Here is a 25,095-nt window from a genome sequence, read left to right on the forward strand (position 1 = left end):
ACCATATGATATTACTTATATCTGGAATCTAAAATATGGCACAAATGAACCTATCTACAGAAAAGAAACTCATGGACTTGGAAAACAGACTTGTACTTGCCAAGGGGGAAAGGGAGAGTAGGGTGGACTGGGAGTTTGGGGTTAGTAGATGCAAACTGTTTCATTTGGAATGGATACGCAATGAGATCCTGCTGTATAGTACAGGGAATCATATCTAAACACTTTGATGGAACATGATGGAAGATAATATGAATAAAAGAATGTATATTTAAATGTATACCTGGGTCACTTTGCTGTACAGCAGAAATTGACAGAACATTGTAAATCAAGTATAATAAAAATTTTTTTTAAAGATACCTACAGTTTTTTCTTAATTGGCAGCTCTATAGTGTAAGAATATATATTTGGGTGCAAACATAAAGAAGAATTCACTATAAAAGTTGGGCTAGAGATTACTTTTAGGGAAAGGGAGGAGTTTAAGGTTGGGACAGGGTACTGGGGATTTGCTGGGACGCCAGGCAAAATTCTGTTTCTTAGCCTGGATGGTGAATACATGGGTATTTACCTTATAACAACTCACTCATTGAACTCATTAAGTAATGCGTTTTTTAGTGTGGCTTTATCTTAATTTACAATTTGAAATTTGAAGAAAAGAATGTTTTCTGTGGTCTAAAATAATGAACAAGGGGACTGGTGGGCACAGAGAGTTTTATAAGTTTTTGTTTTCCTACTCTATGCAGGCTCTTTGCGGGGGCATTTTAAATATATTGTCTTAATATTCAAAACAGTCTCTCTTTTACTGAGTCTTATAGAGGTTAAATAACTTGCTCATGCTAGTGAGTAGCAGAGTAGAAATTCAAGCCCAATCTTTACCTGGTTCAAAAATACAGATTACTTCTACTTTCACCATTGACTGATGTTGGCAAGTGGAAGTATGGGTGGCACACTAATTTCTAACTTGAATGCCTGTAGTATCTATTCTTCAATTAGTCATTTTTCTGAAAAGTTGTGTGTTTTGCATATATGAAAAATTTTATGGAAACTTGTATGTTAAATTCTCTTTCCCCAACTGATTTACCCTGTAGAAAGACCAGTTAAATCATTCATTCTAACAGAAAAAAAAGGTAATTCTAAGAAGGTAACATGAGATATGAAAATACAGTGATACTTGGAGTTCCTACTGTGGCTCAGCGGGTTAAGAACCTGATACAGTGTCTATGAAGATTCAGGTTCGATCCCTGGCTTTGCTCAGTAGGTTAAGGATCTGGCATTGCTGCAAGCTACAGCATAGGTCGCAGATGCGGCTCAGATCTGGTGTTCCCATGGCTGTGGCATAGGCTTGCAGCTGCAGCTCCAGTTGGTCCCCTGGCCTGGGAACTTCCATATGCCATAGGTGTGAGTCTTAAATTATATAAATGTACTTGAAGCATACTATTTGTTTTGATCATTTTAGAGCATGATTCTTCAAAATGTGGTACTCTAACTACTTGCATCAGAATCACTGGGGATGCTTTATTGTTTAAAAGCATACTCCATAGGCCTCACTCCAACTCTTGTGAATCAGAATCTCTCCATTTTTTAACAAAAACACATGCCTGGAATTTATTTGATCCTTATCCATTATTTAGTTTCCATATTTATTTCTTCATTTGTTTGAATTTCTTATCTATAACATCTTTAAGGACATGTGGTTATCACAGGCCATCTGGAGGTTGATTTGGTAGACCATTTGCAAGTTTTTGAAACAATAGATTTGTGATGTAATTTGTAGATCTTGGTAGTGTAAATACATTTTCTTTCCAGCAAATTAATCTCTTTAATGATAGTATACGATTTTTGAATAATTCACAGCTGTATTATCCAAGACATCAAATTGAAATTGCTGTTATGCTGTGTGTATATATAAACTAAAAAAGAAATCAAGGCTCAGAATTTCTTTTTCCAGAATGAGTGTCACTTATTCCAGTCATTATTAACCTTTGTATGTTTGTATAGTTTAAGATAACAGTAATTTTTACTTCTCTTCCTGACAAGCAGTTTTTCCCTTTCTGTTTAAATATGCCAATGGCAGGAAACTCTCTCCTAAAGCAAAGCGTTCCTTACAATGATGGACAGTTTGCCTCTGTTATTTCCATTTGTTCTAGTATCAGCCCTTCTGATAACAACTAAGCTCTGTCATGTCAAAGTGGACCCAGTACGTAAGTCAGGATAAAAGTATTGGGGAGGGAATATAAAGGCAGTGCTGAAACAGGGAGAGAGGAGTAGACAGAAAAACCCAGAAAGGAGCAGGGGTGCTGGAGATCTGATGATTTTGCTTTCTAGTCAAACGATTCTGTTAGTGTCACAACAGCGCTGAGAATGGCTTCTAAAAGGAGTGCTCACCTTTATCATCCCCCACCCTATCCCACGTCCTGAGAGACCATTCTCATTCCAGTTCCATGCTAGTTTCAACTACATTCTCTTCTTATAAACCAGTCCTCTAATGGTAACACTTGAGCCCCATATCACTACCAATTTGGATGAGGGAGCCTTAGTTGATGATGGGCCAAGAGCTGGGTCCCATCACTGAGGCATACATAAATCTACCTCCCTGCATCTCAGGTATTATGCTGCCCAGGTGATTCCTCAAGAGAGCAACTGATTATACCATATTGATGAAAATGCAGGCAACAAGTGTCAGTTCCAACATACAAAGAGCTTAAAAGTCATCACACCCATCCTTATACAAGAAACAGCTAAGTGAGGAGTTTCCACTGTGTCATAGTGAATTAAGGATCTGGCATTGTCTCTGCAGTGGTTCAGGTCACTGCTGAGGTACCAGTTTGATCCCTGGCCCAGAGCAGTGGGTTAATTGCTGCTGTGTCTGGGATTCAGTCCCTGGCCTGGGGACATCTATATGCTGTGGGTGTGGCTAAAAACAAACAAACAAAAACACCCAAAAAACAAGATGAGCAAAATGAAAATTGGTAAATTAGAGAAATGAAGTTGCTGACCCTAAATATGGAGAATCAGGTGAATCCAGAAAGTCACAGCTGAGACCTGCTTATTTGGAACAGAAGCTGCTGGAGTTATGAGCTGGTAGGAACACTTAAATAGTAATTGTGATTAATGACTGGAGGCCGAGTGTGGGCTAGCTTGAGAGTGAGGAACTCCTAAGATCTCCATAATCTTAGAGATGCCCCACAATTTCATGAGTTTTATATTCAGGAACCTCATCAGGTTCTCACTGTAAAGAGTCAAGAAAGATCCCATCTTGATTCTCGAAGGAAGAGAAGAGTAACCATTATAAATAGACCTAGAGCCTTTTCCTTAATAAAGGTCTATTCTCCAGGAGAGAAGACTTTTTCCCAGAGCCTTATTCCACCTGGGGAAAGGAAATTTCTCCTACTCCAGCCCTTTGAGTCTTACTGTCTTACCTAAGTGAGGAGAGGAGAAAGAAGCCGAGCAATACTTGTGAAGGTTGCATCCCAGAGAAACAAGCCATTAAAAGATTGAGATATCATTATAAGATTATAGAATGCTTCCTTCCCCCCACATTAACAGGGCTCTGATATAATAACTGGATTATAGCCAAAAAAGCTGCAACACACAAACTCTGTCTGAGGGGGAGTTCTCCGGGAAGCCCAGGAACAGCACAGGAGATACAACAGGAACACTAGCAAAATAGGAAGATCTTGGCACCTACTGCCACAGCAAATATTATACATAGCCAAACTCCTAGCCAAAGTAACATAAAACCTCACACTAAAGGCCTCTTTGGCCCCCCTCCCCCGCCACCCAATTCTGATTCCTGATAAACCACGTCTGGCTTTCAACAAAATACTGACAAGACATGCTAAAAGGAATAAAAAACAGTCTTGAGAGGTTTTTTTTTTTTTTTTTTCTTTTTTGATCACCGACTGTGTAGGAAGTTCCCAGGCCAGAGATCAAATCTGAACCCCAGCAGTGACCTATGCCACAGCTCCAGCAATGCTGGATCCTTAATCTGCTGCACTGGGCCAGGGATGGAACCGGTGCCTCCACAGAGATGTGCTGGGTCATTAACGCACTGAACCATAGCAGGAACTCTGTAGATTATTAGTTCTTTTTTTTTTTTTTTTTTTGTCTTTTTGCCTTTTCTAGGGCCGCTCCCAAGGCATATGGAGGTTCCCAGGCTAGGGGTCTAATTGGTGCCGTGGCCACCAGCCTACGCCAGAGCCACAGCAATGTAGGATCCTTAACCCACTGACCAAGGCCAGGGATCGAACCCGCAACCTCATGGTTCCTAGTCAGATTCGTTAACCACTGCGCCACGACGGGAACCCCTGTAGATTATTAGTTCTGATACTGCTATACATGTATATTGAAACAATGATTAAGTAAATGGATGGCAAATAGTGGGAGCCAGGTTTCTTGCTGTTGGTGTGGGAGTTCACACATCAGCATGGAAAGAAGGCTAGAATAATCCATATAGCAATGGATTAGAGTTGGAGATAATACTGTGAACTCATGTTCAGCTTAATGTAGGTAGACACAGTTGCATGTAGAAACGTTTATGCGTATATTAAAAAAATGATGGAGGTATGTCAATGGAGCATAGTAGTCAACTGAAAGAGTTACCAAAGGCTAAAGCTAGAACAGTTTGAGCAATAAAATAAAGTAATATTGGGTTATAACCCAAAATATGTAATAAATATCCGTGGGTCCATGTTGATATAAATAAATTATTGAATAATTAAATGCAGAGAAGAGAAAAATATCTCTTCTAGAATAATTACAAATAATTTATGTAGAAGTTCTCTTCGTGGCTCAGCAGTTAGCAAACCCGACTAGGATCCATGAGGATGCAGGTTCGATCCCTGGCCTCACTCAATGGGTTAAGGATCTGGCATTGCCATGAGCTTTGTTGTAGGTCGCAGATGCCTCTCAGATCCCGCATTGCTGTGGCTGTGGTTGTGGTTAGGCTGGCAGCTGTAGCTCCAATTCGACCCCTATCCTGGCAACTTCCATTATGCCGTGGGTGCAGCGCTAAAAAGAAAAAAAAAATGTAGATTATCTCTCATCAGAGAGGTAGAGCATACCTCCCCACGTCTTAATTTGAGCTGTGAATAATGACTTCCTTTCAAAGAGCACTGTACAGAAAGTGGGGAAAAAAGTTACTTCATAATAGAAAACCTGGCAAACACTTCTGCCTCAGTCAGATGATCAAGACCATCATTAATAGTGATAAATAACGCTGGTAGTATATACCTCTGATGTGATGTGTCTAAATTAGCACTTTATGTCTGTGTTCTTTATCCCCCAAACCTATAACTTCAGTATAGTCATGGGAAAAACATTAGATATATCCCATTTGAGGCACCTGGCCAGTACTTATTAAAACTGTCAACATTATAAAAAACAAAGGCTGAGAAACTGTCAATAGCCAAGAGGACCTTAAGGAAACATGACAGCTAAAGGTAATGTGGTATACTGTATGCAATCCTGGAATGAAAAAGGTCTATAGATAAAGCTTAAGGAAATCTATACTTAAAAAACTAGAGTTCCTTGGTATCTCAGCAGGTTAAGAATCCTCTGTTGTCATTGATGTGGCTCACTGTCACTGCTGTGGCTCTGGTTTGATCCCTGACTAAGGAACTTCTGATGCCACGGGCGTGGCAAAACAAAACAAACAAACAAAACAACCAACCAACCAAATAAAATAAAAATAAATTAAACTTAATAAAAAATTAAACCTTGTGCTTTAAACATTATCAAGCAAGTGAAAAGAGTCTACAGAAATGGAAAGCAATTATATAACTAGAAGGTTCTAGAATCCAGACTATATAAAGAACTTTTATAACTAACAATAAAATGACAACTCAGTTTTTAAAAGGGCAAAGAATTTGAATAGACATTTCTCTAAAGAACATAGACAAATGGACAATAACAGGAAAAGGTGCTTGACATTATTAGTCATTATGGAATAAAACCAAAGCCACAGTGAGATACAACTTCATACTCACTAAAAGGTAGACCATAGATGTCGGAAAGGATAGGGAGAATCAGAACCCTCATACTGGTGATGGGTGTGTAAAATTATGGTGCACTTTGGAAAACATTTTGGCAGTTCCTCAAAACGTTAAACTTGGAGTAAACATACAGGCTAGCAATGCCACTCCTGGGTATACCCAAGAAAATTTAAAACATGTATTCACATCACTTGTACACTAATATTTATAACAGGATTATTTTTAATAGCCAAATAGTGAAAATAATCCAAATACCCACAAGCTGATAAATGGATAAACAAAATATGGTTTAATACTGCAGAGGAATGTTATTCAGCAAAAAAATGGAATGAAGTACTGTTACATGCTATAATGTGGATGATGAACCTATGCTAACTGAAAGAGCCAGCTGCTAGAGACCACATATTATATGATTCTATATGAAATGTCCAGAACTGGCAAATCTTTAGAGACAGAAAGTAGGTTAGAGGTTGCTTTGGGATGGGGATGAGGCATTGAGAGGTGACTGCCAATGGGCACATGGTTTCTGTTTGGATAGTGAAAATATTCTAGAATTAGATAGTTGGTAATGTTTGTACAACCTTCTGAATACAGTAACATCCACTGAATTGTACATTTTAAAAGGATCAATTTTATTGTAAGTGAATTATGTACCTCATTAAGAAAAAACTAAAGAATTCTGAATAAAGTTTGTATTTTGGTTAATAATAATGACTAAAAGTGGTTTATTATAACAAATGTATCATACTAACATAAGATGTTAATAGGGGAAGCTGGGTTTAGGCATTGTGAGAACTCTGTTCCATCTTTTCAGTTTTTCTATAAAATCTAAAATTGTCTTAAAAATGAAGTTAGTTTTAAAAAAGAAAGGCAGCTGTTTAAATATCAAGAAATGAAAACAAAAACTCAGTTCTGAAAACAGAAGTAGTTGGAGTTTTAGAAGAAAAGATTCAGAGGGAGAGAAGAATCTAATCCATCCTGCGAAGGATGGATTGAATATGTTCACCGAAACTCTTAGAGGCATTGGTAGAAAATCTGGCTGATTCTTATGCAAGCTGGATATCTCATTTGCATAACTACTGAGTTTTTCAACCCAAATAATTCCCTTTCTCCTCCCTAACACCATTTATATACTTACATTAAAATGTTTATAGCATGTAGGACACAGAAATAAATATGCTGGAGTCCTGACATCATAGGGTGCCATGGTAGTTACGTTTGGAATGTAGAACACTACATTCTGCTCGGGATCCTCTTTTCAAGCTTTGTTAAATTCTGTTTCATGTCTCCTTAGGGAAGAAAGGACAGATGTGGATTTTAGCAAGGGAAAAGAAACAGAGCAGACCCATGGCAAGATTTAACTCAAGTCATGTTCAGTAATAAAAAGAGAATGTTGTTCTTTTATTGTTTCAACTGTGTATGATCTTCTTTCCTTGTGAAAGTCTTTCCATCCTCCAAGACTATGTCTTCCATGAAACCTCTGTTTATCTCTAGTCCATATTATGTCTCTTTGCTGAATTGCTTCAACTATATTTGCATCACTACTTTGGTTCTTAAATAAAAGTCTGTCAGAATATAAAAATTATTGGCGTTCCTGTTGTGGCTCAGCCGAAAGGAATCTGACTAGCATCCATGAGGACGAAGGTTCGATCCCTGGCCTCGCTCAGTGGGTTAAGGATCCAGCACTGCCATGAACTGTGATGTAGTTTGCAGATGCAGCTCAGATTTGACGTTGCTGTGGCTGTGGCATAGGCCAGCAGCTACAGCTGTGATTCGACACCTAGCCTGAGAACCTCCATAAGCCGCCGGTACAGCCCTAAAAAGACAAAAAAAAAATTACTGATTATTCATGATATTACATATCACTTCTATGGCATGTTTCCTTTTTGTGAGAATCTATGGGAGAAGTTCCTTTTAGTTCTTATTGTAAGGTGTTATTAGGCTACTCCAAACTAACAGGTTTGTTTTCATTTAATGATACTTAAGTCATTGGTTTTCCCTGGTTGATTTCTTGTACATAAACAGAGTACCAAATTTATTGTCCATCACTTGCAACTGTATGTAGGATGTTATGGCATGCACCTGAACTGTTCTTCCTCCTGACTTCATTATTTTCTACTGCTTGCCTTGACACCATCAATCATTTATTCTTTATTCTTCTCTGCTCTGTATATGTGGGGAAGCACTCTTAAATCCTGTATAAAATGATTTAAACATTAAAATTACTTGTGTGTGATTATATAGTTGGTATGGTAAGAACAGTAATTAGAAAGACTTGGGGAGTTCCCGTCGTGGCGCAGTGGTTAACGAATCCGACTAGGAACCATGAGGTTGCGGGTTCGATCCCTGCCCTTGCTCAGTGGGTTAACGATCCAGCGTTGCCGTGAGCTGTGGTGTAGGTTGCAGACGCGGCTCGGATCCAGCGTTGCTGTGGCTCTGGCGTAGGCCGGTGGCTACAGCTCCGATTCGACCCCTAGCCTGGGAACCTCCATATGCCACGGGAGCGGCCCAAAGAAATAGCAAAAAGACAAAAAAAAAAAGAAAGAAAGACTTGGATTTTCACATGGTTTGGGACATGCTTTTCCTAGTCTCTATTTCCCCACTTAAAAAATGAGAGAACTACCTTATATAATTTCTAAGGACATTTCCTGACATAAAATAAGTATGTATGTCAGTCTCTTCCTACTATGTGAAAGTCTCTGACAGTAGAAATTGTCCTTTGCCTCTTACATCTTGCAGGATGTCTTATACAGGGCTGAATATCACATTAGGAGCATAATCATTTTTTAATTAAATATTTTCCAGGTGCTTTTTCCTGTGTGTGGAGTCATTGTTATTTATATTTTTAAGTTGAGATCACTCATTTTTATTAAAAGATGAGAAAGTACATTTATTTTACATAACATTTATTTCTATGCTGCAGGCATTGTGAACTGTTTGCACATATCCTGGGGCTTTCTGTAGGGCTTTGGCAAGCAAGTGGTTGCACTTGTGCCAATATCATTGATGTTCTGTTTGGCCCATTTATCAATGGAGTTACTCTAACCTCTGTAGTATACTTTGATATGGTAACAGAGGATTGTCAGGCATACAGGGAGGAGATAGCAGGTGTACAACTGTGTTATCATTGATAAAAGGCAGGTAGGAGCATATAAGAGAATTAAACTTAGAGTTATTGATTCTGTTCTGGTTTTGGCTCTGATCCTCCTTTTTATTTTATTTTTTTGAATCAATAAAGGCATTATTTTAAAAATCTGATCCCTTGGAGTTCCCATCATGGCGCAGTGGTTAACGAATCCGACTAGGAACCATGCGGTTGCGGGTTCGATCCCTGGCCTTGCTCAGTGGGTTAAGGATCTGGTGTTGCCCTGAGCTGTGGTGTAGGTTGCAGACGTGGCTCGGATCCTGTGTTGCTGTGGCTCTGTCGTAGGCTGGCAGCTACAGCTCTGATTAGACCCCTAGCCTGGGAACCTCCATATGCCGCGGAAGTGGCCCTAGAAAAGGCAAAAAGGCAAAAAGACAAAAAAAAAAAAAAAAAAAAATCTGATCCCAACATTATTGATCCCAAATAATTTTACACAGAATTTTTTATCTTCTTTTAACCTTAGGAAAATCACTCTCAATCCTTTAGATTCTTCATCTTCACACAGAGGAATTGAACAAGGTGATTTTTGCAGTCCTTTCCAGAGCTAACATTCCAGAGCTTGTATGACTTAAGTATTAGGTTGAAGATGATAGACTTTGCTTGAAGCTTCTGATAGGTGGTAAAAGTTTCAGAAATCATAATCACATTCATAGCTTGATCCTAGAGCACTGAAAGAATCAAGATTTTCTTCTAGATTGTTTGTAATGATTGCCTCTAGCATTATATACACTATCAGCAGTATTACCTCCCAAATAGAGTCACTTTAGGGTCTTTGCAGCTGTACACAAGAAGGTTTATATGAAATTACACAGGACCAGCTTAAGGATCTGATTGCAGTTGGTGCTGATGTATACAAAATGTTTTTAGGAGTTCCTGTTGTGGTGCAGCAGAAACAAATCTGACTAGGAACCATGGGGTTGCGGGTTCGATCCCTGCCTCTCTCAGTGGGTTAAGGATCTGGCATTGCTGTGAGCTGTGGTGTAGGTTGCAGATGTGGCTTGGATCTGGCATTGCTGAGACTGTGACATAGGCCAGCAGCTATAGCTCCAATTGAACCCTGCCTGGGAACCCCTATTTGCCACAGGTGCAGCCCTAAAAAGCAAAAAAAAAAAAAAAAAAAAAAAAAAAAAAAAATTTGGGGGGATTTATAAGGTATCTACATAACTCTTTTGGAAGCTTTATGCTGCTATAAAAGAGACCTCATAGAGCTGATGGAGGGGACATTCCAAGTAGCATCAGTTTTCTCTCTACTGCATCATTTCTACCAGTGCGTAAAAGCTCTAGACTCAAATAATAATAAAATAAAAAAATAAAAACTTCCCTGACTCCCACACTCTATATAGCTATCATAATTTTCTTGTTCCTTACCTAGGAAAAATCCTCCAACTTATCCTTGTCTTCATGTCTTCACATGGAGGCTAAACAATATGCTACTAAACAACCCATGGATCACTGAAGAAATCAAAGAGGAAATCTGAAAATATCCAGAAACAAATGAAAATGAAATCATGAGAGCCCAAAACCTATGGAATGCAGCAAAAGCAGTTTTAAGAGGGAAGTTTATGGTGATACAGGCTTACCTCAGGAAACAAGAAAAATATCAAATAAATGACCTAACTTTATACTTAAAGCAACTAGAGAAAAAAAAATAAAATCCAAAGTTAGTAGAAGGAAATCATAAAGATTAGAGAATAAATAAAAAAAACCCAATGAAACTAAAAGCTGGTTCTTTGAAAAGATAAACATAATTGATAAACCTTTATTCAAATTCATCGAGAAAAAAAGGGAGAGGGCCCGAATGGATAAAATCAGAAATAAAAAAAAATGTTATAACCAATACCACAGAAATATAAAGAATCATAGGAGACTACTGTGAGCAGCTACATGCTAATAAAATGGACAAGCTAGAAGAAATGGACAAATTATTAGAAAGGTACAATCAGCCTCCCAAGGCTGAACTGGGAAGAAGCAGAAAATATAAGCAGACCAATTATTCAAGTACTAACTTGAATCACTAATTTAAAAACTTCCAGTAAACAAATGTCCAGGATCAGATGGCTTCACTGGTGAATTATACCAAACAGAGGAATTAACACTTATCCTTATGAAACCATTCCAGAAAATTGCAGAGGGAGGAACACTTCTGATTTAATTCTGTGAGGCTACCATCACCCTGATAGCAAAACCAGAGAACGATATCACAAAAAAGAAAATTATAGGCCAATGTCATTGAACATAGATGCAAAAACCTCAATAAAATACTAGCAGATTGAATGCAACAATATGTTAAAAAGATCATACACTGTAATCAAGTGAGAATTATCCCAGGGACATAATGATTTTTCTTTTCTTTAAATTTTTTTTTTTTTACTTTTTAAAAAAAATTTCTTTATATATGTATTTTTCTACTGTACAGCATGGTGACCCAGTTACACATACATGTATACAGTCTTTTTTCCTCATATACGTGTTCCATCATAATTGACTAGACAGAGTTCCCAGTGCTACAAGGCAGGATCCTAAAATTATTTTTAATTAAATTATGGTTGACTTACAATGTTGTGCCAATTTCTACTGTATAGCAAAGTGACTTAGTCGTATTCATATATACATTCTTTTTTTATATTATTTTTCATCATAGTCTGTTCCAGGAGATTGGGTATAGTTCCCTGTGCTCTTCAGTAGGACCTTGTTGTTTACTCATTCTAAATATAGTAGTTTGCATCTACTAACCCCAAACTCCCAGTCCGTCACCCCCCCCCCCCACTTGGCAATCACAAATCCGTTCTCTATGTCTGTGAGACTTTCTATTTTGTAGATAGGTTCATTTGTGCCATATTTTAGATTCCACATGTAAGTGATATCATAGGGTATCTGTCCTTCTCTTTTTGACTTACTTCACTTAGTATGATAATCTCTGGTTGCAACTATGTTGCTGCAAATGGTATTATTTCATTCTTTTTTTTGATGGCTGAATAGCATTCCATTGTATATATGTACTTATCTATCCATACATCTGTTGATGGACATTTAGATTGCTTCCATGTCTTGGCTATGGCAAATAATGCTACAGTGGACATAGGGGAGCATGTATCTTTTCAAATTAGAGTTTTGTTCAGATATATGCCCAGGAGTGAGATTGCTTCATCATATGGTAAGTCTATATTTAGTTTCCTAAAGAACCTGCATACTGTTTTCCATAGTGGCTGTACTGCAAGGATTTTTCAATATACACAAATCAGTGCATGTGATACATCACATAAAAAAATTAAAGATTGACCCAGTTACACATACATGTACACATTCTATTTTCTTACATTATCATGCTCCGTCATGAATGACTAGACATAGTTGTAACTGGATCACCATGCTGTACAGTAGAAAAAAAAATTGTATTGGGGAAATAATTAAAAAAATAAAATAAAATAAAAAGAGCCAAAAAGATAGGTTTTTAAGCTTTTTAAAAAATTAGATTGAAAACTATGATCATTTCAATATAAGCCAAAAAAGCTTTTGATAAAATTCAACATCCATTTATGATAAAAAAAATCCTGAGAAAGGGGACATAGAGGGAATTCACTTCAGCAAAATAAAGACCATCTATGACAAACTCACAGCTAACATCATACTCAATGGTGAAAAGCTGAAAGCATTTCCTCTAAGATCAGGAATAAGACAAGGATGCCCACTCTTGCCAATTTTATTCAACATAGTTTTGGAAGTACTAGCCAAAGCAATCAGAGAGAAAAAGAAAATGAATTCAGGAGTTCCTATCATGGCTCAGCAGAAACAAATCTGACTAGCATCCATGAGGACACCGTTTCGATCCCTGGCCTTGCCCAATGGGTTAAGGATCCCACATTGCTGTGAGCTGTGTTGTAGGTCCCAGACACGGCCTGGATCTGGCATTGGTGTGGCTGTGGCTGGCAGCTGTAGCTCGGACCCCTAGCCTGGGAACCTCCATATGCTGTTGGTGCATCCCTAAAAAGACCAAAACAAAACAAAGCAAAAAACAAAACAAAACAAAACAAAACAAAACAACAACTCGAATTCAAATTGGAAAAGAAGTAGTAAAACTGTCACTGTTTGCAGATGACATGGTGCTATATGTAAAAAATCCTAAAGACACTACCAGAAAACTACTAGAGCTCATCAATGAATTTGGTAAAGTTGCTGGATACAAAATTAATACACAGAACTCTGTTGGATTTCTATACAATAACAACAAAATATCAGAAAGAGAAATTAAGGAAACAGTCCCATTTACCATTGCATTAAAAAGAATAAAATACTTAGGGATACACCTATCTAATGAAGCAAAAGACCTGTACTCCTAAAACTGTAAGACACTAATTAAAGAAATTAAAGATGGCACAAACAGATGGAGAGATATACCATGTTCTTGGATTGGAAGAATTAATATTGTTAAAATGACCCTACTACCCAAGGCCATCTACAGATTCAATGCAAGCCCTATCAAATAGCCTTTTTCACAAAACTAGAACAAAAAATTTTTTTAATTTGTGTAGGAACACGAAAGACCCTGAACAGCCAAACTGATCTTGAGAAAGAAGAACAGAGCTGGAGGAATCAGTCTTCTTGACATCAGGCTATACTACAAAGCTACAGTCATCAAAACAGTATGGTACTGGTACAAAAACAGAACTATAGATCAATGGAACAGGATAGAAAAGCCAGAAATAAACCCACACAACTATGGTCAATTAATCTATGATAAAGGAGGAAATAATATACAATGGAGAAAAGTCAGTCTCTTCAGTAAGTGGTGCTGGGGAAACTGGACAGCTACATGCAAAAGAATGAAATTAGAACCTTCTATAACACCATATACAAAAATAAACCCCAAATGGATTAAAGACCCAAATGTATGACTGAATACTATAAAACTTCTGGAGGAAAACATAGCTAGAACACTATTACATAATTCACAGCAATATTTTTGGATCCATCTCCTAGAGTAATAGAAATAAAAGCAAAAATAAACAAGTAGAGGTAGCCAGCAGGCACATGAAAAAAATGCTCAGCATCATTAATTGTTAAAAAATGAAAATCAAAAACAACAATCAGGTACCACCTCACACCAGTTAGAATGGCCATCATTAATAAGTCCACAAACAACAAATGCTGGAGAGGATGTGGAAAAAGGGAACCCTTGTTCACTGTTGTTGTAAATGTAAGTTGGTACAACCACTATGGAAAACAGTACAGAAATACCTCAGAAAACTAAATATAGAACTACCATATGACCCAGCAATCCCACTCCTGGCACACATCCAGACAAAACTTTCATCGAAAAAGATAGATGCACCTGTATGTTCACTGCAGCACTATTTACAATAGCCAAGGCATGGAAACAACCTAAAGGCCCATCTACAGATGTATGGATTTAGAAGATGTGATACATATATGCAATGAAATACTACTCAGCCATAAAATGGACAAAATAATGTCATTTGCAGCAACATGGATGGAACTAGAGACTCTCATACTGAGTGAAATAAGTTAGAAAGAGAGAGACACCATATATCACTTATATGTGGAGTCTAATATATGGCACAAATGATCCATCTACAAAACAGAAAACATCATGGACATGGAGGACAGACTCGTGTTTGCCAGGATGGAGGGACAGGGAGTGGGATGGATTGGGAATCTGGGGTTAGTAGATGAAAGTTGTTGCATTTGGAGTGGAATGGCACTGGGATCCTGCGGTATAGCACAGGGAACTATATATCTAATCACTTGTGATGGAACATGATGGAGGATAATGTGAGAAAAAAATGTGTATATAAACATATACCTGGGTCACTTTGCTGTACCGCAGAAATTGACAGAAATTGTAAATCAATTATAATAAAAATTTTTTAAAAGTCTACATACAATGAATGTTGGAGAGGGTGTGGAGAAAAGGGAACCCTCTTACACTGTTGGTGGGAATGTAAATTGATCCAGCTATTAATGAGAATGGCATAGAGGTTCCTTTAAAAACTAAAAAGTATTACCATATGATCCAGCAAAAACTAAAAATAGTGTTGCCATATGATCCCACTCCTAAGAACATATCTGGAAAAGATGAAAACTCTAATTTGAAAAGATACATGCACCCCAATGTTCACTGCTGTGATATTTTAAAAATAGCCAAGACATGGAAGCAACCTAAGTATCCACCAACAGAGAAATGGATAAAGAAGAGGTGGTATATATGTGTGTGTGTATACCAAATCACTTTGCTGTACACGTGAAACTGACACAATATTGTAAATCAACTATGCTTCAATAAAAAGGAAAGAAATTGGAACCAAATTAATGCCCATCAACAGGAGAAGAAATAAATGTAATGTGGCATCATCATAATTGGGACATCACACCAGTGTTGACAGTGAGTAACTAGATGACAGGCATTGATGTTTACAAATGTAAGAAACAACATGTGTGTGTGTGTGTGTTGTGGGGGAGGAAGCTAGAGAAGGTCACACTGAAGTGATATCGTTTATCTTAAAAATGTTAACATAAGCAGAACAATATATCATTTCATGTATATAGCAAAATAAAGACATGAAAATGCTAAAAAATAAAGAGGACTTAATTAAACTTAAAAACTTTTGTACAGCAAAGGAAACTGTAAACAAACATAATCTATAGACTAGAAGAAGATATTTGCAAGTGATGTTACCAACAATTTCCAAAAAATATAGTTTAATATCAAACAAACAACTCGATCAAAAAATGAGCAGAAGTCCTAAATAGACAAAGAAGACACACAGATGGCCAATAGGCACAAGAAAAGATGCTCAGTATTGCTATTATTAGAGAAATACAAGTCAGAAATACTCACACCAACCAGAAGGGCCATCATGGATCCTTTTGTAGTTCATAAGCATAATGATTAGGTTGTTCACGCACCTGTGTGGCCTGTGCCTCCCTCAAACCTTGTTACGACATCGGCACATTACCCATCTGACATGAAGGAAAAAAAAAAGGGCCATCATTAAAAAGCCTGTAAATAATAAATGCTGGAGAGGGTGTAGAGAAAAAGGAACTTTCCTACACTGTTGGTGGGAATGTAAATTGGTGCACCCACAATGGAGAACAGTATGGCGGTTCCTTAAAAACCTAAAAATAGAGTTATAATGTGATCATGCAGTACCACTCCAGGGCATAAATCCAGAGAAAACTAATTTTTATTTTATTTTATTTTTTTATGGCTGTACCCACTGCATATGGAAGTTCCCCCGGCGAGGGGTTGCAGATCAGAACTACAGCTGCTGGTCTACATCACAGCCACAGCAATGTGGGATCTGAGTTGCATTTGCAACCTACATTGCAGCTTGTGGCAATGCTGGATCCTTAATCCACTGAGCAAGGCTAGGGATTGAATCCGCATCTTCATGGACACTATGTTGGGTTCTTAACCCACTGAACCAGAATGGGAACTCCCAGGGAAAACTAATTTAAAAAGATACATGCACCCCTATGTTCATAGCAGCACTGTTTATAATAGCCGAGACATGGAAGCAACCTAAATGTTCATCAACAGACGTATGGATAAAGGAACAATGGTATGGAATGGAATGGAATATTACTCAGCTACAAAAAAGAATGAAATAATGCGTTAATGAATGCATAATCCAACATGGATGGACCTAGAGATTATCATATTAAGTGCAGTTAAGTCAGAGAAAGACAAACATCTTATGATAATCAATTATATGTGGAATCTAAAAAATTATATAAATGAACTTATTTACAAAACAGAAATAGACTCAGACTTTGAAAACAAATTTATGGTTACCAAAGGGGATAGTGGGTTATGAGGTAAGGAGAGATAAATTAGGAGTTTGAGATTAAAATATACATACTATTATATATAAAAGAGAAAACCAACAGGGAACTATTATATAGTACTGGGAACTATATTCAATATCTTGTAATAACATGGAAAATATTCTGAAAAAGATTTTTTGTTAATGGCCTCACCCCTGGGATATGGAAATTCCTGGGCCAGAGATTCAATCCGAGCCACAGCTGTGACCTATGCCACACCTGTGGCAATGCTGGAAACTTTAAACCCTTGCACCAGGCTGGGGATCAAACCCTTACCTCCGCAGCGACCTGAGTTGCTTCAGTTGGATTCTTAACCCACTGTGCCACAGTATGAACTCCTGAAAGAGAATTTTTAATATATAATTGAACATATATCTCTGAATCACTTTGCTGTACACCCAAAACTAATGCAGCATTGTAAATTAACTATACTTTGATTTTATTTATTTTATTTTGTTTTTGTCTTTTCTAGGGCCACACCCGAGGCATATGGAGGTTCCCAAGCTAAGGGTCTAATCAGAGCTGTAACCACTGATCTACGCCAGAACCACAGCAACGCAGGATCTGAGCAATCTAAACCACAGCTCATGGCAACGCAGGACCTTCAACCCACTGAGCAAGGCCAGGGATCGAACCCACAACCTAATGGTTCCTAGTCGGATTCATTAACCAATGAGCCACGACGGGAACTCCTATACTTTGACTTTAAAAAATGATTAAAAGAATCCTCAAATTCATTCTGTTCTCATGTCTTCACCTCTCAAACATTCTTGAAATTTTTTAAAGTTTGAATGAACTCAAGTGTAATAAGCTCTTTGGGGGCATGTACTTGATCTCTCTCTTTATGGAAACATTTAAAGTTCCACTTTTGATTTCTGAAAATATCTTTATACTACTCTTAATTGATAGTTTGCTGGCTTTCAAAATTTAGGTTGGAAGTCATTTTCCCTTAGAATGTGGAAGGCATTGATCAGTTATCTTCTGGATTCCACTGTTGTTCCTGGGAAGTTCAAAGCTGCTTTGATTCCTGATCTTTTGTATGGGATCTGTTTCCACCCTCCTCCCTGAAAGCTTTAAGAATTTTCTCTTTGGCTTGCTCTTCTGAAATTTATAATGATGAACCTTTGTGTGAGAATCTATTTTCATTCAATGTGCTTTGCTCTGGCACCCTTTCATCTGGAAAACAAGTCATTCAATTCTGTGACATATTCTTAAATTCTTTTATTGTTCATTTCTTACTCATGTTTTTCTGATCTCTCTGGATCTATTGTTACTTGGATGTTGAACTTTCTGAACCAATCAGCTAATTTTCTTAATTTTTTTCTTCTGTTTTCCATCTCTGCAAAGTGTATTTTTGGAAGAGTTTCTCAGTTTTTCTTACAATCTTCCTATTGAGATTTTTTTAAAACAATATTTTTGTTCTCTTTTAAAAAAACTCGTTTAAATTGTATGTTTTAATTGTATGTTGTTCAACCAGCACTACAATTAATCTTAGAATATTTTCATTGCCCCCTAAAGAACTCTTTGGTCATAGTCAATCACCCTGTCTCCCCTCACCTTCTCAGCCATAGGTATCATTAATCTACTTTCTGTTTCTCCATTATTTGCCTGTTCTGGCTCATATGATAACTCTATGTTTAACCTTTTGAGGAACTGACAAATTGTATTCCCAGTTGATGGAAATTTCATCAGTTGGTGGACATTTGGGTTTTGGCTCCCATAAATAATGCTGCTGTGAACAGTCATGTATACATTTTTGTGTGAATATACATTTGATTTCTCTTGTATATGCATATGAGTAGAATTGCTCTGTCTTTTGTCTTAGTGAGTTGAAAGATTTCCTTACTTATTTTGGATGTTATACTTCTATCAGAAATATGATTTTCAATTATTTTCTCTCCTGTGAGTAGTCTTCTCACTTTATTGATAGTGTCTTTGGAAGCATGACTTCTTTGCTTTTAATAAAGTTCAATATATTAATTTTTTCCTTTGTTGATTGTGCTTTTGAGGTCATATCTAAGAGACTCTTGTTTAACCCAAAGATTTATGGCTGTTTTCTTCTCAGAGTTCTATAGGTTTAGCTGTGACATTTAGGCCTTTGATCCATTTTGAGTTAATTTCTGCATAGAATATGAAGTAGTTGTCCAAATTACTTTTTCTTTTTCTTTCTTTCTTTCTTTCTTTCTTTCTTTCTTTCTTTCTTTCTTTCTTTCTTTCTTTCTTTCTTTCTTTCTTTCTTTCTTTCTTTCTCTTTCTTTCTTTCTTTCTTTCTTTCTTTCTTTCTTTCTTTCTTTCTTTCTTTCTTTCTTTCTCTCTCTCTCTCTCTCTTTCTTTCTTTCTTTCTCTCTTTCTTTCTCTCTTTTTTTGCCTTTTCTAGGGCTGCACCCATGGCATATGGAGGTTCCCAGGCTAGGGGTCTAATTGAAACTGTAGCCTCCAGCCCACGCCACAACCACAACAACGCGAGATCCAAGCCGCTCCTGCAAACTACACCACAGCTCATGGCAATGCCAGATCCTTAACCCACTGAGCGAGGCCAGGGGTCGAACCCTCACCCTCACGGTTCTTAGCCGGGTTTGTTAACCACTGAGCCACAGTGGGAACACCCAAATTCATTTTTCTGTACATGAATGGATATACAGTTGTCCTAGGCCCATTTCTTGAAAATATCCTTTTCTCTCTGTTGATTCATCTTGTCACACTTGTCAAGAATCAATGTATTGTAAATGTTAAGATTTATTTCTGAGCTTCTCCTATATGTTTTTAACTTGTAAGAACTCTCCCCCCCCCCAATTATTCCCTTTTAATCCTGCTTTTATATCATGGTTCTGTTATTTTCCTGAGAATATTGATAGCCTTTAAAGCTTCACTTGCCTATATAGTCTCTCTTTCTCTATGTTGCTTTTTGATCTATTTGTAGGTTTGATCTCTGTATTTCATGTCATAGTGTCCACTAAAATGTATTTTATTCTCAAGTATCTGCTCAGGTCTAAAGATAGGGCACTAAACCTGACTGAAAGCTTTGTGTTTGGATGGAGCCTATTTAGTATTAGCCTTTCTGTAAGGTGATCCAGCTGGACCTGATCAAGATGTCAGTATCTTAATTTTTTTTTTTTTTAACCGTTCAGAAGACGCTCACTCCTCTTCCTGGGAGGGTATAGTTATGCCTTCCAGAGTTCTGGAATTTCAGCATGGCATGGTCAGGGATTTTTCAGCAGTTAGAAAGTAATCTTTCCCTTAATCTACCCCCCCCCCTTTTTTTCTTTTTAGAGCTGCACCCATGGCATATGGAGTTTTCCAGGCTAGGGGTTGAACCAGAGCTACAGCTGCCAGCCTATATACCACAGCCCCGGCAATTCGGGATCCAAGCTGCATTTGTGACCTACACCACAGCTCACAGCAATGCCAGATCCTTAACCCACTGAGCAAGGCCAGGCATCGGAACCCGAATCCTCATGGATCCCAAGCAGGTTCATTAACAACTGAGCCACCAGGGGAACTCCAGTCTACTTTGTTTTTAGTTAAGTATCCCTACCCTCAAACGGTCCCAGGCCAAAAACCCTGTTTTTAACTCTCCAGAGAATTAATTCTGCTTTCTTTTTGTATTAAGAAGGGTCAGGGAATTTTTTTTACCAAACTAAGTATAGTAGTAGAGGATATAGAGACCTAACTACTTCTTAACACTTAATTGATCTGCTTACTTTTACCTGTAATGCCACTTACAGCCCAGAGACCTGGAGCTTTTGGGGATTCCATGGTATAAACCGGGTTACTTTTTTGCCTTCCCCACTATTGGCTTAGGATTCAGCTTTCATTTTCAAGTCTGCTGTCAGTTACCACTTCTTTCAGTTTCCACTGTCCACAATTTTGTGGCTCTTATTCCTTCATCTGTCCTCTTTCCTTGTGTGTTTATATCTTTAAAGGAAAACAAAAAATATAGCAACCTTTTACATTTATTATAGATGGATTTCTGCCTTTTTAAAATGATTTTTATTTTTCCATTACAGTTGGTTTACAGTGTTTTTTCAATTTTCTACTGTACAGAAAATTGACTCAGTCACACATAAACATATGTATATGTATATATACACAAACATTCTTTTTCTCACATTATCCTCCATCATGCTCCATCACAAGTGACTAGATATAGTTCCCTGTGCTATACAGAAGGATCTTATTGCTTATCCACTCCAAATGCAATGGTTGGCATCTATTAACCCCAGATTCCCAGTCCATCCCACTCCCTCCCTCTCCCCCTTGGCAACCACAAGTCTGTTCTCCATGTCCGTAAGTTTCTTTTCTATGGAAAGGTTCATTTGTGCTATATATTAGATTCCAGATATAAGTGATATCATACAGTAAAAATGTCTTTCTCTTCCTGACTTGCTTCACTTAGTATGAGAGTCTCTAGATCCATCCATGTTGCTGCAAATGGCATTATTTTGTTCTTTTTTATGGCTGAGTAGTATTCCATTGTGTATATATACCACTTCTTCTTCTTCTTCTTTTTTTTTTTTTTGTCTTTTGTCTTTTCAGGGCCACACCCACAGCATATGGCAGTTCCCAGGCTAGGGGTCTAATCAGAGCTGTAGCTGCCAGCCTATGCCACAGCCACAGCCACAGCAATGCCAGATATGAGCTGCATCTGTGACCTACACCACAGCTCATGGCAATGCTGGATGCTTAACTCACAGAGTTAGGCCAAGGATCGAACCCGAAGCCTCATGGTTCATAGTGGGATTTGTTTCCTCTCCATCACAATGGTAACTCCATAAACCACATCTTCTTAATCCATTCATCTGTTGATGGACATTCTGGAGGTAACAGATATTTGTAATCATTTTTTCATCTTTAACCAAAGATAGAATATTAAAAATATATGTTTTTTTTGTTATTGATTTCTAATGTAGTGCATTGGAATCAGGCATTGAAACTCTGAAGTTTGTTGAAGCTTAAAGCCTTTGATAATCAGTTTTTACAAATGGTTCCATATGTGCTGAAGAAGAATATGTGTTCTTTAATTCTTAGTATCTAAGCCACTTCTTGGATCAAGATTACTAATTATTATACAAATATTTATGGACTTAATTCTTTTCTTTTTGATTTATCAGTTACCTAGAGATGTTTCGTAAAATCTACCACTTCAATTGTAAATTTCTCAGTTTCTCCTTGCAGTTTCATCAGCTTGCTTCATAGGTGTCAATTTGGGCCAAACATGTTTCCAAGTAGTTATATCTTCTTGCTAGATTACTACTATTAACTACATATAATGAGCGTCTTTATTCCTCCATCATTGCCTTTCGCCTTTAGTTCCATTTTTCCTGACGTATAGTTTTCTGTGATATTTGGTCTGATATATCTTTTCCATTCCTTTACTTTCAGCCTACCCAAGTTTATATATATTTAGGTATATCTCTTACAAATAGTATATAAATGGATTTTTAAAAAATAAATTTGATAATTTTTGAAAATTTACATTTATTATAATTATAGATATGTTGGATTAACTTCTATTGTTTGTATTATGCTCACTACCCTACTTTTACTATTCATTATTTTCTTTTTCTTTTCTGCCTCCTATCAGACTGTAAGTTTTTTTCTGCCTGCTTTTCTCTATTTGTTTGAAAGTTATATATTCTGTTTGTATTCCTTTAGTTAGTACTCTTAACGTTTTAAATTTTCAGTTGACTTAAAGTCTGAATTCAGTAAACGTCCCTATTCTTCTCTAGAACAGTTCCTCAATCTTAATCTCACTACTCTCTTCCATTTTATATGTTCTCGTTATCTAGTTTTTATATTTCACTGGCTTTTATATTCAAATTAGTCATTATTGTTATTATTATTCTATGTGCAAGCTTTATATAAGAGTTTTAGGAGTTCCCTTTGTGGCTCAGTGGTTAACGAATCCAACTAGGAACCATGAGGTTGCGGGTTTGATCCCTGGCCTTGCTCAGTGGGTTAAGGATCTGGCATTGCTGTGAGCTCAGATCCCGAGTTGCTGTGGCTCTGGTATAAGCTGGTGGCTACAGCTCCAATTAGATCCCTAGCCTGGGAACCTCCATATGCTCTGGGAGTGGCCCTAGAAAAGGCAAAAAGACAAAAAAAAAAAAAAAAAAAAAAGAGTCTTAGTTCCACTGTTTGCCTTGTGTAGGCCTAACACTTCATTTCTGGCTCTAGGTTAGGCATCAGCATCCAAGTCCATATTATTTGTGATAGTGACAAATTGAAAAAAAATCCCAGATGTCCATTATTATGATTCATCTACTCAATGGTATGCTATACAACCATAAAAAGAAATGAGGACTTATCTCCCACACATAATAAGTAAGGTATAAAATAGTATATACTATATGCTATTTTATACCTTACTTTGTTTAAAGAAGTATGAATATCTATTCATTTATTTATATTTTACAAAAAGAAACATAGGAAGAATAAATGAAAAATAATAAAAATTGTTAGCTATAGGAGATGTGGCTTTTGGAGAACAGGGGGCATAGGACAGGACTAGGAGTAAGACTTTTCTGAATATACTTTCATATTCAGGACCAGGTCACTAGGGTGCTAATATTTAGGAGCTGGGTGAAGGAAGGGAGGAGAAAAAGGAATTGAAAAAGCACCAGTGAGATAAGAAGAAAAGCACTGTTCTGACTTTCTCCTTACTTTGTTAAGCCATCGTCTAGTCCTGACTTTCTCATCCTTTCTATCTTCCATAAGTAACCTCATACCATCTCTGCTTGGCAAGGCCGTTTCCTTTATAGTGCTTATCAGTATTAACAATTATTTATTTGTTTACTTGTTTATTCTTCTAGCTTATAAACTCTCTAAGGGCTTGTGTAGTGCTTAGAATAATGTTTGGATGCTCAGGTAATATTTGTCGAATGAGTAAGTAGAGCATGTGCATAGTATGGGGGGCATGAAAATGCACAACATATTTGGGGAACATAAGCAGTACAGTAGGTTGGAATATAGTTAGTGCGTATTGGAATGAGGGTGGGTAGTTGGGTAAGACAATGCTGTGAGTTGCTTAATGCTCGGAGTCTAAGTTTTAAAACTGGATTCATCTCTTCTAGCTCACTATATGTGAGAGAATCACACTAGGTTTAAGTTAATTATGTAAATAATTTGCATTTTTAAAATAATTATTTTTTACTGAGGTATACTTGACATAACATTTTATTAGTTTTAACTGTACAAATAATTATTGGATATTTGTATATATTGCAAAATTATCACCATAAGAAGTCTAGTTAACATCCATCACCCTACATAGTAACAAACATTTTTCTCTTGTGATAAGAACCTTTAAGATCTACTCTTAGTATTTTCACATATGCAATACAGTATTATTAACTATAGTCATCATATTGTACATTACATCCTCATGACTTATTTATCTTATATGTGGAAATTTGTACCTTTAATGTATTTATATTACATTACCTTACCTTTACTTTGCTTTTAAACATGTTACATTTCCCTTGCTCAGCCCACTTTGGTCACACTATGTGACCTGGAAGAAAACAAAGTTCTTGCCCTGAAGGTTTAATAATAAAAGTATTTCTAACTTGCCTATAGTAGAAAAATTTGAGGTGTTTGTCTGGCTCATGATGCTCTCCTTTATCTGAGAACCTTTTTATCCCCTCTACTCTGTTGATTGGACCAGGAACATACAAGAGAATCAAGTTAAATTTGAGGAAACTCAGGCCTAGACTGATGAGGTATTTTGCCCTAATTCTTATTGACACTGCTGATGAGCTCAGAGTAAAAACAAACAAACAAACAAACAAACAAAAAAAAAACAGGTCGTATTTTTAGTTCAGTGGCTTTCTATGCATCATTCAATTTCTGAATTATCCTAGGGTTGTCACACAGGTTGTTTTCCCAACACAGAGCTTCATCATCTTCAAAGAAGTAGAGTGGAAGTCAAAGGAAAAAACTTTTACATTACATGCTTAGATAATATAATGAAAATTTATTATTCTATTTGAGAAAAAATTGCTTGGAGTACAATTGATGTGATCTGTGGATTTTTAAACTGCCTAACACAGGTAAAGGCTTATAACGAAAGGATGCGCTGCCATTATAGGAGAAGAGTGAAATATCCTCCAGTCC

General features: G+C 37.1%; 1 protein-coding gene, 1 long non-coding RNA gene and 1 other non-coding gene across 3 annotated transcripts in view; 2 read left to right on the forward strand and 1 right to left on the reverse strand.

The window, feature by feature from the left end:
• Window positions 1–25,095, forward strand: part of SYN2 (synapsin II) — a 175,147-nt gene that overhangs the window by 47,211 nt on the left and 102,841 nt on the right. The window lies entirely within an intron of this gene.
• Window positions 1–25,095, reverse strand: part of LOC106505675 (uncharacterized) — a 94,824-nt gene that overhangs the window by 13,395 nt on the left and 56,334 nt on the right. Inside the window, exons 3-7 of the long non-coding RNA XR_014823843.1 lie at window positions 20,688–20,895; window positions 17,257–17,318; window positions 15,992–16,113; window positions 10,504–10,609; window positions 7,129–7,279 (exon numbers count right to left, since the gene is read on the reverse strand). This is a non-coding gene — a long non-coding RNA (uncharacterized LOC106505675). The remainder of the gene's footprint in view (window positions 1–7,128; window positions 7,280–10,503; window positions 10,610–15,991; window positions 16,114–17,256; window positions 17,319–20,687; window positions 20,896–25,095) is intronic.
• On the forward strand, window positions 16,015–16,119 carry LOC146397430 (small nucleolar RNA U13). Its single transcript, XR_014825413.1, has one exon. It is a non-coding gene; the product is annotated as a small nucleolar RNA U13 (small nucleolar RNA).

This window comes from Sus scrofa, chromosome 13 (genome assembly GCF_054392235.1).
Source record: "Sus scrofa isolate SSC_HxYL_T2T_F1_AM1 chromosome 13, Sscrofa_HxYL_maternal_Yorkshire_Landrace_v2.0, whole genome shotgun sequence".
Taxonomy (NCBI): Eukaryota; Metazoa; Chordata; class Mammalia; order Artiodactyla; family Suidae; genus Sus; species Sus scrofa.